This window comes from Cervus canadensis, chromosome 4 (assembly GCF_019320065.1).
Source record: "Cervus canadensis isolate Bull #8, Minnesota chromosome 4, ASM1932006v1, whole genome shotgun sequence".
In the NCBI taxonomy this organism is placed as follows: Eukaryota; Metazoa; Chordata; class Mammalia; order Artiodactyla; family Cervidae; genus Cervus; species Cervus canadensis.
Window position 1 is genome coordinate 95,523,545 of NC_057389.1, and position 17,907 is coordinate 95,541,451.

At 52.0% G+C, this 17,907-nt stretch overlaps 1 long non-coding RNA gene across 1 annotated transcript; it reads left to right on the plus strand.

Moving 5' to 3' along the window:
- Positions 1 to 4: 4 nt before the first annotated feature.
- Positions 5 to 16,968, plus strand: LOC122440551. The gene is made up of 3 exons (XR_006269121.1): positions 5 to 183; positions 13,591 to 13,794; positions 16,634 to 16,968. It is a non-coding gene; the product is annotated as an uncharacterized LOC122440551 (long non-coding RNA).
- Positions 16,969 to 17,907: the final 939 nt, after the last annotated feature.

Below are 17,907 nucleotides of genomic sequence, written 5' to 3' on the forward strand. Positions count from 1 at the left end.
AAGACCTGGCCTAGAGTTCCCAAACCTGGGCTCGCAGGGGGCTCCGGGAGGGGGCTATTTAGTGGCTGAGGCGGCGTGGACTGCCCTCGTCTTCCTGGCAGCGACGTGCAAGAAGGAGGGGCAAAAGGAGGGCTGGACTCGGGCACGAAAGGATCTGGAGCGCCGACTGCACGAAGCAGGCAGGTAAAAGCGGTTTCAGGATCCAGGGACGATGCGAAGGGAATGCAATGAAGAGGCCGCTACCCTGGGAGACCAGACCTACAATATAAGGCAAGGGAGGACCGCAAAGCCAGGACTGGAGTATACGGGATGGGACAAGACCCTAGCTAAAGATCTGTGGCAACTGGTCAAGGACTGGCAACCGACCGGGTCGCACCGGAGAGGGTGGGTGTTTGGGGGAGGTTAGTATCTATAAACGCCTCAAAGGTCTTGCTTTGGGTGGTGGTGGGGAGGCGACAAGAGAAAAAATTGAATTTTAGGCTTTTGGCAAGAGCAAAAACTCGATATGGATTTCCGCAGCTGAGCAACTATACTGCAGCTGGTGGACTTGAAGTAGGACAAGGAACCAGCGGGTTCCTAGGCATCTGGCCGAGTGAGGCCTGGGGCCGGCTTCATGCTGAAGCTGCAGAAGGGAGCCCCTCACCCCATCTCCCTGGCTGGGGAAAGCAGTCCGACTTGGCATGAATCCCTGGAGCCAGAGCTGTGACTGCCAAGGCCCACAGTGGGGGCTATAAAACCGGGCCCCAGGCCAAAAATAGGCACTTTGGCAGAATAGACAGCTCAGTGCAGGGTGGGGGCTGAGGAAAAACTAGAGGGGGGCGGGTACTAGAAGGTCCTGAGAGGTAAGATCCGGTGAGGATCTCGGGAGAGCGGACCTGGAAGCCTGGCGTTTTATGAAGGATGGGTGCAAGGGGAAGACTGATGGATGGGAAGGAGCAAATCCCTGGTTTGGATCCTCAGGGAAGGGAATCATCCAGTGGAGGTCTAATTAGAACACCGGCCAGAGCCTACAAAGAAAGTCCGGGCTGAATCTCAGGTAGACAGAGAGCGGGCAATAGTGGGGAGAGTGGGGCAGACAAGTCCGGACCTGGATTATAGAGGAAGGGGATGTGCTGAGGATGAGGAAGATGGCAAACCCTGGTCTCCATCTCCAGGGAAGAGAATGCATTGCCATTCCAACTTGGCTTTGCAGAATGGATGAGGAATTGGGAAACAGCGTGGAAGTAGCAGTGGAAAGGGTTGGGGTGATAAATAGACAAAACTTGGGGCAGGCTTAGAGGGGAACTATAAAAATCTAAGAAACCCTAAGAGGAACATCTGCAAATGAATGAACCCATCCTCTAAGAATCCCTTCCCAGAAGCCTGAATTTAGGGAAAAGCAGAGACTCCCCAGGTGGTACAGTGATAAAGAACCCACCTGCCAGTGCAGGAGATGCTAGAGATGCGGGTTGGATCCCTGGGTCAGGAAGATACCCTGGAGAAGGGAATGACAACCCACTCCAGTATTCTTGCCTGGAAAATTCCATGGACACAGTCTACAGTCCATGGGGTCGCAGAGCCGAACAGGACGGAGTCACTGAGCACGCAGAGAAGCCAGACTTCCATGCTGACCGGGTAACCAGGGGCTACCTCTATGGCCACCACCCTCCACCTGCTTCTGTGGGCGACCATCATTTCAGGACTGGGCAGGGATTCTCATAGCCTGGAACTGGGGCCAGATCCAGCCGGCAGACTTCAGGGGTGGAGACAGTAAGTGGGCTAACTTCATTCTGCCTTCACACCCAGGGTTCCGTGGCTGTAGACCTTGGGCCTTAAATATGGACGGCCAGGGCTATCGGCTGGATCTAAGGGACCAAATATGTATGAAGTGGAGGTTGGTGGCTGCGGAGGGGGTCCCATCCATCTATGGTTGGTGCAGTACCAGGATGGGAGAATGGGGGAGGTTCGGCTTCTCCACGCGTCAGTTCCCCACTTTGAAATATCTCCGCAGCACCTGGTAGGATCCATGAAAGGCTTTAGGGGTGCTGGGGAGAAGGGGAGGTACCACAGGGGGCAACCAGGAACCCTCCTCCCACATCCACACAGCCAGCTTTCTATAAACCTGGCAGGATTGAAAGGGGGAAAAACGTGCAGCTCAGGGAAGGCTGAGCATCTCCAGAGCCCCGTGGCTCCTAGTCCTCCCATCAGCCCGCCGTCCAGCCCTGAGTAGCCCACCCACCTGCTCTATGGAGGGACCCTCGGAACCAATGAATGTGCCTGGGGGACGGTACTAACTTGCGTTCTTCAGTCGCTATGAGAAGCGGTGTTTTTAGTTTATACGAGGGAGAGGAGTGCCATGCTTTAAGGAACCCCCGACTCAGTTTGGAAAAATCCTGGCCAGGACCCCCCTCCCCCAAACCCTCCTCTTTTCCCCCAAAGCCCGTGGTCAGCAGAGCGCCCCGTGTTGTGGCCGGGATCGGTTTCACTAGCTTCCATTCTATCGCGGTTTTTAGGCCTCGCGGTGAGGGGCTCAAGAGGCGAAGGATGAGTAGAGGCTGGGGGAGCGAAAGAACCCCAGCGCTTCTCCCCGAAGACCCTCGGCTGCGCAGCCGCAGTGGAGGCCGCGCCAGCAGCCAGGCTCCAGAAACTAACGCGTCCGCGCGCGCGCAGTCTCGCCCCAGCTCCCGGCGCCCAGCACCGCGCGTGTCCGTACCCGCGCCCAGGACGCCCTACTCCCAAGGCGCTTCTCTCTTTGCGCATCCTACCTGTGCCTCGGGATTCTCACGCTCAGGGTGACCCGCGTCTTGGATACCCAACGTCCTGTGCATCCGGCGCCTGGACATCCACTTTTCTCTGTACCCTGTGCCAGAAAACCCTCACACCCAGGTGGCCCGCGCCTAGGACACCCCACGTACGGATCTCCCGGCGTCTTGGAGACCCTACATTCTGCTCATCTAGCACTTGGGGCACCCTGACCTCAGACGTGGATAGCTCTGCTCACCTGTGCCCTCTACCCTCCTCCTGTGTCCACGTGTGTAGAGCTCCAGTGCTGACCGACTTGGGTGCTGCGTTCCTCCACCTTCCTCTGTCCCCGATCCTCTGAGTCCTCTACCTCAGAGCTGGCGCCCTCAGTCGTGGGTGTCCTGTTTCTTCGTGTTCCTTAGGTCCGTGTGCCGGAGGTGCGGGAATGGGGTGGAGGGGAGCAGACCCTTAGAACCCATGTGAGGGCGGCGCAGGGGTTGGGGTTGGCAATGAAACACATTCCTGGTCTCAGGAAAAATGCTCAGACCTCCACTGCCCACCAGGTACCCCCAGCCCAGATTTACCTAGAGCCCACTCGGCCAGCATGTACGACCCTGAGGGGCTTCTCATGCAGTTAGTGTATTCATTCCTTCCATTTACTCCTCAAACACAGAGGATCCCTTGCAGTCTTTAGTGGCTGGGGGCTAGATGTTGAGAATGCCCTAGCATCTTGCCAGTAAGACTGGAGTTCCTCTCAGGGGCATCCCTGTTCAGTGGGTGAGGCAGGCACAGAAAGCATAATGGAAATAACCCCGGAAAGTGAGCAGGGTGCTAGGGGAATGGATGGTCAACTGTCCAAGCCTTGAGGGGTGGGTGGGATGGAGTTCTGTGTGCCCCTGGCTCTCCTGGAGGCTTCCCGTACCCCCACCTGGGGCACTGCCAGAGCCCCATCCTGTCCCATGTACCTCCGCTCAAGTGAAAAGGCAGGTAAAGAGGTCTCAGAATTGAGCTGGGAGGATATTGTGTGGGTGGGGATTAATTCCAACTGCTGTCATTGTGGGGGCAAGGCAATGCATTCAGTCAAGCATGTGTTGAGCTGTCATTGTGGGGGCAAGGCAATGCATTCAGTCAAGCATGTGTTGAGCACCTACTGTGCACCCTGCATTTTGCTAGCCGCTGGGAACACAGCAGTGAATAAGGCAGACAAGCTTCTCTGTTCTTGGGACTGACATTCCAATCAGAAAGACAGATGAGAAATCAGACAATTAAAAGGTATAGGATGTTAGAGGATGATCAGTGCTATGGAAGAAAGTTAAGGAAGACACAGAACATGGTGATGGCTGCAGTTTTAGATAGAGGAGGTCAGGGGAGAGCTCACTAAGAAGGTGGTATTTGGATAAAGACTTAAAAGGAGTCCTGGGGAGATTGGGGGTGGTGGGGAAGGGGGTTCCAGGCAGAGAGAACAGCCTGTATAAAGGTCCTGAGGTGGAAACATGCTGGGTGTTCAAAGGATCAATGAGAGGGCCTGTGTGGCTGGAGGGAGGGAGTGAGGGCAAAAGGAGAGAGAGGTGAGGGTAGGGAGGTAATGGGCTAGATTGTGCTGGCCTGGTGTGCTTCAGGGAGAATTGGTTTTTAATCGGAGTCAACTAGGAGCAATGGAAGGTTCTAGGCAGAGGAGGGTTTCCCCCTGACTTATATGTTCTCAAGAACCCTCTGGCTGTGGGAAGATTTGAGAGGGAGCCAGGAGACTGGGGAGATGGATTCCACAGTCAATCCAGGTGAGAGGTGATGGAGGCCTGGAACAGAGTGCTGGGGAGAAAGGGTCGGATTTGAGGCACAGCCTGGGGACAGAGCCAATAGGACACCTTAGTCTTTGCATCCCCCTCCCCCAGCAGAACTTCTCAAATGTCATCTCTGGATCACACTGCGAACGCGTCACCTTCCCCACTCTCAAGAAGCAAGAGTCCAGGAAGCCACCCAAGTCCAGTCTGAGCAACAGCGGGCAGGCAGCAATGGTGGTCCATTCCCAGTAAGGCACCAACTGGGAGGAGAGGACAGTTGGGGTGCACTTCCCACCCCGACCGCTAGGGGCCGCTGCCCCGCTGCTCTGCGGCCGCCAGGTGAGGAGGCCCCGCCTCTTCCCCAGCAGGTGCTCTGGAGGCTTGGGCGAGAGGGCAGGGGACCAGGGTAAAGAGCGCGGGGCTGGGGGAGGAATTGGGGGGGGGGTGCGAAGGGACGAAATGGGGGTGAAGGGAGAGAGCTGAGCGAGGCCCACGTGGAGGATGCTGAAAGAGGGGAGGGAAAAACTGCCACGGCGAGGTTGGAGGAGTCAGGTGAGGAACCGGAGATGGTTGACGGTGCTTGGGAGAAAGGAGGGGCGGGGAGAGGAGTTGGGGAGGGGGGGAAACTGAGGGCATAGAGCAAAGTTGAGGGAGGGAAGACAGGTGAGCAGGTGAGGAGTCAGCGATGGTCCTGGAGGTGAGGTGGACGCGACTGGGGGACATTTGGAAAGTGCGTGGGGACCGCTGGGATGGCTGAGGGGTGGGCCTGGTCTGTGGGAGATGAAGGACCCCAGAGAAGGTGCCTGGCACTTTGCCGGTCGTGGGTGGTACGGACTGTGGGGGAGCCGGGAGGAGGATAGTTTCTCAGATCTTGACCCCATGGGTCAGAGATGGGGAGGAGCTTCTAAGGAGTGAGGTGTGCAGGCCAGGCTCCATGCAGGAGCACAGTTTGCTTCTGCAATCTGGCACTAGGGCTCTGCTTCATACCCTGTACCCCCATGGCCAGGATTCATGGTGCACTGAGCTGGGTGGTAAGCAGATGAATGAGGCAGAGGCAGTCCTGGTTGATTGGAAACCAGCAAGATGTCCACGGATGTGTGGGGTGGAAGACAGGGGCTGTGGGAGAGTTCAGGCCAGAGGCCCTCCCTAGCCAGGGGGCTCAGAGAAGGTTGCCCTGGGGAAGTGACTTGTAAGCAGAGAGCAAGAATCCATCAGCTGAACATAGAAGACCCTGATGGTCTTGGCAGAGAGGAGATTTTGAGGACATTGCCAAGAAAAATGCCAGCAGAGTCTAGGCTGCAGTAGAGCCATAGAAAGGGGAAAAAAGTGACGCCTGACCTTGCACGGGCCAGGGACAGGGCCCTCAATGCCAGATGCTGACACGGGAACAAAAAACAGAAATGGGGCAGGTGTGAGGCAGTGAGGAGGGAGGGTGACAGCTGTGGGGAGCTGGAGATGCACCCCCCTTTTAAGCCAGCAGCCGCTTGCTACTCCTCAACTTCAGCTGAGAGCTACCATGTGGGAAGCCAGGCTCTTGGAATTGCTGGTATGGATTCTTCAAGAGAAGCTAGAAGTCAGGTGTTTTGTGTAAAATTCCCTCAGCTTTAATTCTCTCAGACCGATCTACTAATTGCTATCAATTGCTGTGACCCAGCAATTCCACGCCTGGGTTTATTCCCAATGGAAATAGGAGCTTCTGCCACTGAAAGACATACATACATACATGAATGTTCACAGCAGCTTCCTTCACCATCGCCAGATACTGGCCACTGGCCATGTGACCACTGACTGGCAAATGGGAAATTAATTGGAGTATATTCAATGGAATACAATACAGTGATGAAAAAGAAGAATGTATGAACACACACACAGCCCTGTGCGTGTTGCCCACGGGACACAAATAGGATGCAATGCATGATGACATTCCTATCACTCAAGGACAGATAGAAGTAATCTGTGGAGCTGGGGAGCCCTGGGCTTCCTAACCATGGACCACTGACATTAGGGCTGGCTGATTCTTTGCTGCATATGGCCTATCCTGTGCATTGGAAGATGTTGAAAAGTGTCCGCGTCTTCTCCCCCACCAGATGCCAATAGCATTTGCCTAGTTGTACCCTCCCTTGTTGCGGGGCGGGGGGTGGGGGCACAGTCAGCTTTAGGTGAGGATCACTGGGAAAGTGATTTTTTAAAGATTTATTTATTTTATGTTTTGGCTGTGGTGAGTCTTTGCTGCTGCTCACGGGCTTTCTCTAATTGTGGCGGGAGCAGCAGCTACTCTTCATTGCCGTGTGCGGGATTCTCATTGCGGTGGCTTCCCCTGTGGTGGAGCACGAGCTCTAGGCATGCAGGCTTCAGTAGCCACAGCGAGTGGGCTCGCTAGTTGTGGCACACTCAGCATGTGGGATCTTCCCGGCCCAGAGATCGAACCAGTGTCCTTTGCATTGCAAGGCAGATTCTTAACCACTGGACCACCAGGGAAGCCTGGGACAGTGATCTTTTGAGGTAAGACAATGATTAGAAATTGGCCTTGGAGAGCTCCCAAGAGACTGGAATATTCTCTATCTTGAGCTATGGTGATGATAAAGGTGGAACATATTTTTAAAATACACAGTGCTGTATTTTAGGAAGCACGTGCTTCAGGATAACAGAGTGAACCTTACGACATGGATGACGCTCCAAAACATGATGCTGAGAGAGAGAAGCCAGACACGAAAGGCCACAGGTTATGTGACTCCATTTATATAAAAAGTCCAGAAGAAGCAAATCCAGAGAGACAGAAAGCAGATGAGTGGTTGCTGGGAGCAGGGGTGAAGGGAGTGGGTAATGAGGAGTGGCTGCTAATGGGTCTGGGGTTTCCTTTGGAGTGATGGGAATGTTCTGGAATTAGATAGTGGCTCAGCACTACAAAAATACACTTAATTGTTCACTTGAAAATGGTTTATCTTGTGTCAATTTTACCTTAAAAACAAATTTTTTTAAAAGATTTTTGATGTGGACCATTTTTAAAGTCTTTATTGAATTGGTTACAACATTGTTTCTGTTTCATGTTTTGGTTTTTTGGCCCCAAGGCATGTGGGATCTTAACTCCCCAACCAGGGAGTGAACCCACACCCCCTGCATTGGAAGGCGAAGTCATAACCACTGGACTGCCAAAGAAGTCCCAGAATTTTTTTTTTTTTAATAGAGTTAACTCAAACAAGGTGAACAGGACTGGTGCCTGGACCAGCTTGGCCACTTTGCGATGGAGGGAGGGGATAGCGGGAAAGTGAGGTGATAGACAGCCTCTGTCCAGAGAAAGTGTGAAGCAAAGCGGGAACTGTGGGCCTTCTTGGAAAAGGGAGGGCTGAAGCAAAAAGTATGTCTTGGCTCAGGGGAGCGCTCTCTCTTAACCCAACCTGTCAGCCCTGGAAAGAAATCGCAGGCAGGTCAGAGGCCAGCCTGCGAGCTGTTGAAGGGAATACAGAGTTCTGACGGGTGGAAGAGAAATGACAACCGCCCAGCCCAGCCTGACGCCACTGAGGGATGATAAACACCCCCACAGTGCTTGCAGGGGGGCCGTGGGGATGTTCTCTGAGAGCTGAAAGGGGGCGATGGGGGCTCGCAGAGGAGCAGGCTTCCTGAGAGCTTGGCCTGCTCTGGAAACAGAAATCCATGGGGGACACCGGACCTATATGATTCCCTCCCACCCGCCTCCTCCCCTGTTAGGGGATGGGAAGGGGAGAACCACCCACTGTGAGCAGCCAGAGACCAGGGGCCAGGGGATGGGCTTCCAGGATCGTGAGTCTCCACTGGCTTCAAAAAATTGAACGAGGGACTTCCCTGATGGTCCAGTGGCTAAGACTCCATGCTCCCAGTGCAGGGGACCCGGGTTCACACCCTGCTCAGGGAACTAGATCCCACATGCCACAACTAAAAAGAGTTTGTATGCCTCAACTAAGACCCAAAGCAGCCAAATAAATAAATAAAAATAAATATTAAAAACAAATTGAATGAGTGAAGAGAGAAAGCAAGCTAAAGGCTCCAGGAAGCTGGGGGTCCTGGCTGGTAGGGGCCAATGGTGACTCCCTCAAAATATGAACACCTGGAACCTGGGACTGTCACCTTATTTGGAAACAGTGCCCTTGCAGATGTAATTAAGACTCTTTCGATGGATGAGATCATCCTGGATTAGGGTGAGTCCTAAATCTAATGACAAGTGTCCTTAGAAGAGGAGAAGGGGTGAAGACAGAGGCAGAGATTGGAGTGATGTGGCCACAAGCCCAGAGCCACCAGAAGCTGGAAGAGGCCAGGAAGGATCCTCCCTTAGAACCTTTAGAGGGAGCACCACCCAGCTGACACCTTGAGGTCAACTTTGGACTTCAGAACGGTGAGGGCATAAATCCCTTGTTTTAAGTCACTCTGTTTATGGTCCTTTGTTATAGCAGCCCTAGGGAACTATAATAATAGAGGCCCTGATAGTCAATTCTCTGAACATTTACAAAGCCCCTGGAAGGGATCATGGTACAGTGGAGAAAGCAAACACAGGAATAAATTACTCCTATATATGCATATATACAAGGGTTTCCCCAACTCAATGGACATAAGTTTGAGCAAACTCCGGGAGATGCTGAAGGACAGGGAAGACTGGCGTGCTGCAGTCCATGGGGTCACAAAGAGTCGGACACAACAACAGGGCTTCCCAGATGGCGCAGTGGTAAAGGATCCGCCTGCCAATGCAGGAGATGCTGGTTCTATCCCTGGGTCGGGAAGAACCCCTGGAGAAGGAAACGGCAACTCAGACCAGTATTCTTACCTAGAAAATTCCGTGGATAAGAGGAGCCTGGTGGGCTGTAGTCCACGGAGTCGCAAAGAGTTGGACATGACTGACTGAGCACACATGCATAGATAGATAGATAGATAGATAGATAGATACAGGGCCATGCCATGAGGCTTTCGGGATCTTACTTCCCCGACCAAGGATTGAACCTGGGCTGTGGCAGTGAGCATGCTAAATCCTAACCACTGGACCGCAAGCAAATTCCTGGAGTCAGTGTGGAGGGATGGACATCCTGTGGGGCAGAGGACTGTCTAGGAACTCTATAGCAGGGGTGACATCACACAGCTGGTGATAACACACGCCACTACCTATAGGGGACAGCAGGTAATACAAATAGGCTGAGCAGTCAAGAAGGCGTCTGCATGAGCAATGGCACAGGTGACCTTCACTTCAGAGTCAAGGGGCATTCAGGAGTGGTGAGGACTGTGACACAGAATAGTAATAACTGCTAATGTTTATTAGCACTAAGTTCTTTCCTTACACAGTATTAACTCATTTATTTTCTCATCAACTCCAGAGTCAGGTGTTATCCCCGTTTACCAGAGGGCTTATTTGAGGCATAGAGGCTATAGGGCTAGAAACCAGTGGTATATTCAAACTGGGTAATTTGAGCAGAGTTAAATGATGGGACAGCATTACACAGCATGGACAATGTACCACAGGAACCACAAGGAATAATGCCACACCTTGGACTAGGACAAGTGGGAACTATTAGCACCCCTAGGTCTGAGGGGCCAGGGGAGTGAGCAGTTGCTATAAACTGGAGACATTACAGGCTGTGTGGATGAGGGAGACCTGTGACCTCCAACAGGGATGCGAGCAGCCCTCAGAAGCCACAGGGGCTGAACTGGGGAACAAATATCTCCCTCACTTCCCCTCCCCTCACTGGCTGAATCCAACCTGAGCCAGAGGACCCAGGAGCCCGTTGGTGTGGTCCACACAGCCCAGACCCCCAAGACACTAAGTTAGGTAGAGAAGCCAGGAGAATTGTTCTGAGAGGGGAAAGCGAAAGATTCCCGAGCAGTCAGCCGAGTGACTCTGGGTCCGGAGTTCCCTTAAACTCTTCACCATGTGAGAACTGGCAGACCTGTGCTGTCTCCTGGGGGTGGGGGCCGGCCTTACTGAGCACTGCCTCTGAGTTTCACAGAGGCTGTGTTTTTTGATGGAAAGCCAGGAATACAGATTTTTATGCAACAATCACCAGGTATTTAAGAGCTGGTAACTTATTACCATTTTACAAACCCTGCATGGGCAAGACAAATTGCAGGTGTGGGCTGGATTGGGCTCTGGGTGTCGAGCCCCTGGTTCAGAAGGTGAAAGCAGATCGTGCAGCATACCCAACTGTGGAAACTGGGAGCTTCAGAGAGGCAGCCGCGCCAAGCATCACGGGTGAGATGGGGACCACGGATCAGCCAGCTGGTTTGACTAGAAAGGGCCTGGGGCTCAGGGCAGGTGCGCTGGTGCAGGATGTTAGGGTGAAACTGAATAGGTGTTTTGGGGGGTCTAGATTGGGAGGGGCCACTGGAGTCACACTAACAGGTTTCAGCTTTGAAGGAGAGAAGCCACGGGTGGCTTTTAAACAGCCGAATGACTCAGTCATCCTCGGGTCTCTTCACCCCGAGGCTGGCTGTGGATCAGGCTTTCTTTGGGGGTAGAAGGACCGTGGCTCCACAGATGAGAGAAAGAAATGAAGGAGCCCCCTCCTTTGAGTGTGCTTACAGCTTGGCGAGGAGGGCAGATGCGTAAATAATAACCTCAGAACATGATGCCCGGGGGTAATGAGTTAGCCCACGTCTGTGGATATTTGATCAACTGTGTGTTCCGCACTGGGGATGAAGGGACAGGATGTGGTACTGCCTTCAAAGAAAGGGGCAGTGGATGGGGGAGGAAATAAAGGGAAAGGAAAATTTCAGGTGGTGATAAGAAAAGGTAAAACAGCAGAGGGTGATCAGGGAAGGCAGCCCACCAGCCAAGGCGGCAGGGCAGGCAGCGGGCAGGGAGACAGGGCGTCCTGGGTGGGTCCCCTGGGGCCCAGCAGCCTGGCCGCCTCTTCCCAGAGTTGCCCCCGTCACACCTGAGAACAAACCCAGGGCTGACATGGATTCCTGACTTGGAGCCCGAGCAGGGGGAGAAAAAACACCCATCTGTTCCTCCTCTGATGGAACGCGATTCTTCACCCAGTGCTTAAAACCCCGCGCTTCTCCCATTTCCTCTCGGCAGCCACGTGACGTGATATAAATCGCTGAAAATGGGTTTTCCCAGCCGGTTGCTGTGTTGTTTTAATAATGGTTCATTTTCTGCCCTGGGGAAAAAATATTCCGTGGAGAAATTGGGAGCTGGGGGCTCATTTTGTCTGTGTGTGTGTATGTGTGTGTGCACATGCACACACTTGTGCCTAGCGTTCCCTTAGAGAAGATTCCAGAATATCACTGGGACACCAAGTTACCTGTCTAATCGAGTGATGCCCAGCACATCCCCCTCACCTGGACAAAGGAATTCCTTCAGAAACCTGGGCATGTTCACCTGCTATGTGTGCGCTATATCTGAGCTAGATGCAAGGGTCACAGTAGTCTCCCAGGCCTGGCCTCCCTAGGCCAGCAGCATTCTGGAAGCGGGGAGATTGACATTTAAAAATAATTGTAAATTGTTGTAAAAAAATTGTAATAATTTAAAATAATTGGACTTCCCTGGTGGGACAGTGGATAAGAATCTGCCTGCCAATGCAGGGGATTGGGTTTAATCCCTGGTCCAGGAAGATCCCACATGCTGCAGAGCAACTAAGCCCAAACGCGGCAGCTATTGAGCCTGTGCTTCCCTGGTGCTCAGACAGTAAAGAATCTGCCTGCAATGCAGGAGACCCAGGTTCGATCCCTGGGTGGGAAGATCCCCTGGAGAAGGGCATGGCAACCCACTCCAGTATTCTCGCCCGGAGAATCCCATGGCCAGAGGAGCCTGGCGGACTACAGTCTATGGTGTTGCAGAGTCGGACATGACTGAGCAACTAACACACACACACATACTAGACCCTGGGAGCCGCAGCCACTGAAGTTGGCACACCCCAGAGCTCATGCTCTGCGACAAGAGAAGCCACGGCAGTGAGAAGCCTCCGTACCACAGCTGGAGGGTAGCCCTGGCTTGGCGCAACGAGGAAAAGCCCGAGCATAGCAGTGAAGACCCAGCACAGCCAAAGATAAATAAAAGATAATAATTGTGTAAAACTGTGTGATTACAACCATGGAAACTCTTCAGGAGAGAGTTGGTGGTGTGATGGAGTGGATAGCACCCACTATAGGGACTTTGGGCATCACTACCACCCCATCCATGAAGGAAGAGACCCTCAAGCTGAAACTTGGAGGATAGAGTCGCATGAGGGAGTGCCATCCAGGTCGGGGGAGACTTCCTGGGCAAGCATCTTAAAGCTTGAAAGAATATGGTGCAGGCTCAGATCCAGGAGAAAAGTCACGGGTCCAGTGTAGGCAAGGGCTGAGTGGGTGACGGGGAGCAGTGTGTATCAGTGGGCAGAGACTTGGGGACTTTCTCCCTGTTTCTGGGTAGAGAGGGTTTCTCCATGAGATATAGCCATGACACTCTTGTGCATATTCAACCTTTAGTCTCAAGGCCAGTCCTTGCTTTGCCTATTTGGGAAGAGCAGCTCTGGGAGGCCATGTGGATTGTCAAGGTCACTGCCTCACCTTCCCCATCCCCAATCCTGTAGTGGGTTGGAGGGTGGCCCCTCTCCTAAAGATATGTCCACATTCTTACTGCCAGAACCTGTAGATGTGACCTTATTTGGAAAGAGAGTCACTGTGGATATCACTAAATTAAGAATCTTGACTTCTCTAGGGGATCTTCCCAACCCAGGGATTGGACTTGGGTCTCCTGCATTGCAGGTGGATTCTCTGCCATCTGAGCCACCAGGGACGCCTACACTAAGTGAAGAGAAAGACAAATATCATATGATATCACTTATATGCAGAATCAAAAAAATTATACAAATGAACTTATTTACAAAACAGACTCACACACTTAGAGAACAAACTATGGTTATCAGAGGAGAAGAGGGAAGGGAGATAGGGAATAGACCGGGAGTTTGGGATTGACATGTACACACTGCTATATTTAAAATAGATAACCAACAAGGACTGACTGTATGGCAAAAAAAAAAAAAAAAAGAATCTTAAGATGAGATCAAACTGGATTAGAATGAGCTCTAAATCTATTGACCAGAGTCCTTACATTTTGTTTGTTTCCTTTTTTGACGGCACCTCACAGCGTGCAGAACTTCCCTGAACCCATGTCCCCTGCATCGGAAACATGGAGCCTTAACCACCAGAACACCAGGGAATTCCTGACCAGCATCCTTAGAAGAGGAAGGGATTCTCACAAACACAGTGGAAGAGGCCACATGAAGATGGAGGCAGAAGCTGGGAGTGATGCAGTCACAAGCAAGGGACATCTGGAAACACCAGACGCTGGGTGAGGCCAAGAATGGACTCTCCCCAAAAGGCTACCTTGACTTTGGCCTGATGATACTGCTTATGAATTTTGGCCTGATGATTACTGCTCCAGAACTGTGAGAAAACAAATGTCTATAGGTTTTCTGGTTTGGTTTTGCTCTATTTATTTATTTAGCTGCATCAGGTCTCAGCTGTGGGTCAGAGGACTTTCACTGTGTCATGCAGGATCTTTTGTTGTGGGGCACGTTGTGGCATTGGGCTCAGCAGTTAAAGCGTTTGGGCTTCCGTAGTTGCAGCACGCAGGTTTAGTTGCCCCGTAGCGTGTGGGATTTTAGTACCCCAACTGGGGATTGAACTCCCATCCATCCCCTACATTGCAAGGCAGATTCTTAACCACTGGGCCACCAGGAAGTCCTGGGTTTGCTTTGTTTTTGTTTTCTGTGGCGTTTAAGCCTCCCAGATCGTGACTATTTGTTACAGCAGCCACCAGAAACGAGCACTTCTCTGTCCACGGGATTCTGCAGGCAAGAATACAGGAGCGGGCTGCCATGCCCTCCTCCAAGGGATCTTCCAGACCCCGGGATCAACCCTGCATCTCTTACATCTCCTGCATTGGCAGGTGGATGCTTTAACACTAATGCCACCTGGGAAGCCCAAATACATTCACTGTCCCCAGCAAACCATTCCAAGAGCTGTCTCTCCTCCCCAGCTCTGGGTCCTCCCCCTCTAATCCCCTCTCCTTCCTGCTCCAGTTGGCTTTTTGTCCCTGCCCAGCTGAGGAAAGGGCTCCATCCTGCTGAATTCAAGGGTGTTTTCTCAGCCTCCAAGATGCTATGCTCCCCGAGTCCTGCTTCCACTTCCCTGGCTGCCCCTGCTCATTGCCTTCTGCGATTCCTCCTCATCCCTTGTCCTTAATGTTGGAGAGAGAGCCATGGGGCTTGCCGTCTGGCTTCCTGTGTCTACTTCCAGTCAGCTCCCTGGGGATCTTGACCAGCCTTGAGGAGTTAAATGCCGCTTATATCTAACAATGGTATCTTCCAATGACACCTCCAGCTTGAGCCTCTCCACTGACCTTCAGCTGCCTCCCTGGGTGTTTGATGATGCCCAGGTATCATGTCTGAAACTGAGCTCATTTTAGAAAAATTATTATTTATTTGTGTGTCTTGGGCCACTCTGGGCCTCTGTTGCTGCACATGGGCTTTCTCTAGTTGTAGCAAGTGGGGGCTAATCTCTAGTTGTGGTTCATGGGCTTCAGTAGTTGTGGCTCCCCAGCTCTAGAGCAAGGGCTCAGCAGTTGTGGGGCATGGGCTTAGTTGCTCCACAGCATGTGGAACCTTCCCGGACCAGTAATCGAACCCATGTCCCCTGCATTTGAAGGTGGATTCTTAACCACTGGACCACCAGCGAAGTCCTGAAACAGTACTCTTGATCCCTCCACTCGCCCCAAACCTGCACCTCTCCTATCTTCCCCATCTCAGTTAATGGCAGCACCATTGTTCTCCATTATGTAATGGGTGGAATAATGCCCCCCAATAATGTGCTGAAGAATTGATGCTTTTGAATTGTGGTGCTGGAGAAAACTGTTGAGTGTCCCTTGGACAGCAAGGAGATCAAACCAGTCAATCCTAAAGGAAATCAACCCTGGATATTCACTGGAAGGACTGATGCTGAAGTTCCAATACTTTGGCCACCTGACATGAAGAGCTGACTCATTGGAAAAGGCTCTGATGCTGGGAAAGATTGAGGGCAGGGGGAGAAGGGGCTGACAGAGGATGCCATGGTTAGATGGTATCACCGACTCAATGGACATGAGTTTGAGCAAACACCGGGAGATGGTGAAGGACAGGGAAGTCTGATGTGCTGCAGTCCACGGGGTCACAAAGAGTCAGACACAACTTAGGGACTGAACGACAATGCCTCCCAATTCACATTCAGCTGGAACCTCAGAATGTGACCTTATTTGGAAATAAGGTCTTTGCATATGTCGTTAGCCAAAGATCTTGAGATGGTATGTATTGGACCTAGTGAAAGTGTTAGACGCTGTTGTGTCTGACTCTTTTCATCCCCATAGACTGTAGCCCATCAGGTTCCTCTGTCCATGGAATTCTCCAGGCTAGAATATTGGAGTGGGTAACCATTCCCTCCTCCAGGGGATCTTCCCAATCCAGGGATCGAACCCAGGTCTCCTGCATTGCGGGCAGATTCTCTACTGTCTGAGTCACCTAGGGTGGGCTCTAAATCCAATGATGAGGCATCATTCTAAGAGGAGGCAAAGACACACAAGGAAAAAGATGGAGGTAGAGACTGGGGTGATGCAGCTGCAAGCCCAGGAAAGCCAAGGATGGCTGGCAGCCACCAAAAGCCAGGAGATAGGCAAGGAAGGATTCTCCCCTAGAGCCTTCAGAGGGATAACAGTCCTGCTCACACCTTGAACTCGTATTTCTAGCCTCCAGAACTGTAAGACAACACAATCCTGTTATCTTAAGCCAACAAGTTTGTGGTCCTTTATTACAGCAGCCCTAGGAAGCAAGCATAGCTGTGTTCTCCACGATGAGCTCTGAGACCCCTTGATTTGAGCACAAGTGATTTACCTGGAAGGCGACCGCAGGAAGCACTGGCGGGGAGGTGGGGGGGAGACAGGGGAAGGAGGGCATCCAGCTAAGAGTGGATGGATGGGGACTTCCCTGGTGGTCCAGTGGTTAAGAATCAGCCTTCCAATGCAGGGCATGTGGGTTTGATCCCTGGTTGGGGGATTAAGATCCCACTTACCAAAGGGCAACTATGCTTGCATGCTGCAACTAAAATCCCACCCAATCATTTTAAATAAATAAATGTGTGTTTGTTTGTTTGTTTTAAAGAGTGTAGGGCTTCCCAGGTGGCCCAGTGGTTAAGAATCTGCCCTGTAATGCAGCGGACACCAGGTTCCTTCCTGGTCTGGGAAGACCCCACATGCTGAGGGGCAACTATGACTGTGTGCCGCAACTCCTGAGCCCACGTGAGCAAGTACTGAAGGCTGTGTGCCCTGGAGCCTGAGCTCCGTGAGACAAGCCACCACAATGAGAAGCCCACGCGTTGCAACCAGAGACTACCCTTGCCAGCTGCAACTAGAGAAAGCCCTCAAGCAGCAACGAAGAGCCTGTGAGCTGCAACGAGGACCCAGCGCAGCCAAAAATAAATAAATTTTTAAAAATAATTCATTTCTTTTCTATTGAAGGATAATTGCTTTACAGAATTTTGCTGTTTCTGTCAAACCTCAACATGAATCAGCCATAGGTATACATATATCCCCTCCCTTTTGAAGCTCCCTCCCATCTCCCTCCCCATCCCACCCCTAAAAATAAATAAATTTTTAAAAAGAGCATATTCATGAGCAGGTCATACCGGAACACCTAGGACTTAATTCTCCCCCCGTCCCCGGAGACCTTAATTCTCCCTCCCCTCCTTGGAGGCGCCTGCACCTCAGAGTCATCTCATTGAGGGTTGAGGGAGCCGGGGTGTGTTCTGGGGTTGAAGGATGCTCGCAGGGGAACGGATTCTCTGGAATGTCTGGTTGTTCCCAGGCAGGTCTGCGCTGCCTCTGCAGCCGGAGAGAGCCACCAGGCCAAGTTGCAGGTGCTGGTGATACGGAGCCACTGGACCGACGTGCACAGTGCGACCTGTATGTAAATGCCTCCCATCAACCCGCACTCTTGTGTGACTTCTTCTCCTTGAGTATGGATGGGGCTCTATGACTTGTTTTTAACCAACAGAATGTGGCAAAGGCGGGAATTCCGTGGTGGTCCAGCGGTTAAGACTTTGCCTTCCAATGTAGGGAGTGCAGGTTCGATCCCTGATTGGGGACCTAAGATCCCACATCCCTTGCGGCCAAAATCAAAACATAAAAGAGGAGGAATATTGTAACCAATTCAATAAAGACTTGAAAAATGGTACACATTAAAAAAAAAATCTTAAAAAAAAAAAAAAAGAATGTGGCAAAGGTGATGGGATATCCCTTCCAAGACTAGGTTACAAAAACTCAGTGACTTCCGTTTGGGGTATCTTCTCACTCTCTCTTGCTCATTCTGAGGAAAGCCAGCTATCATGTTGTGAGCTGCTCTGTGGAGAGGCCCACACTGCGAGGAGCTGAAGGAGG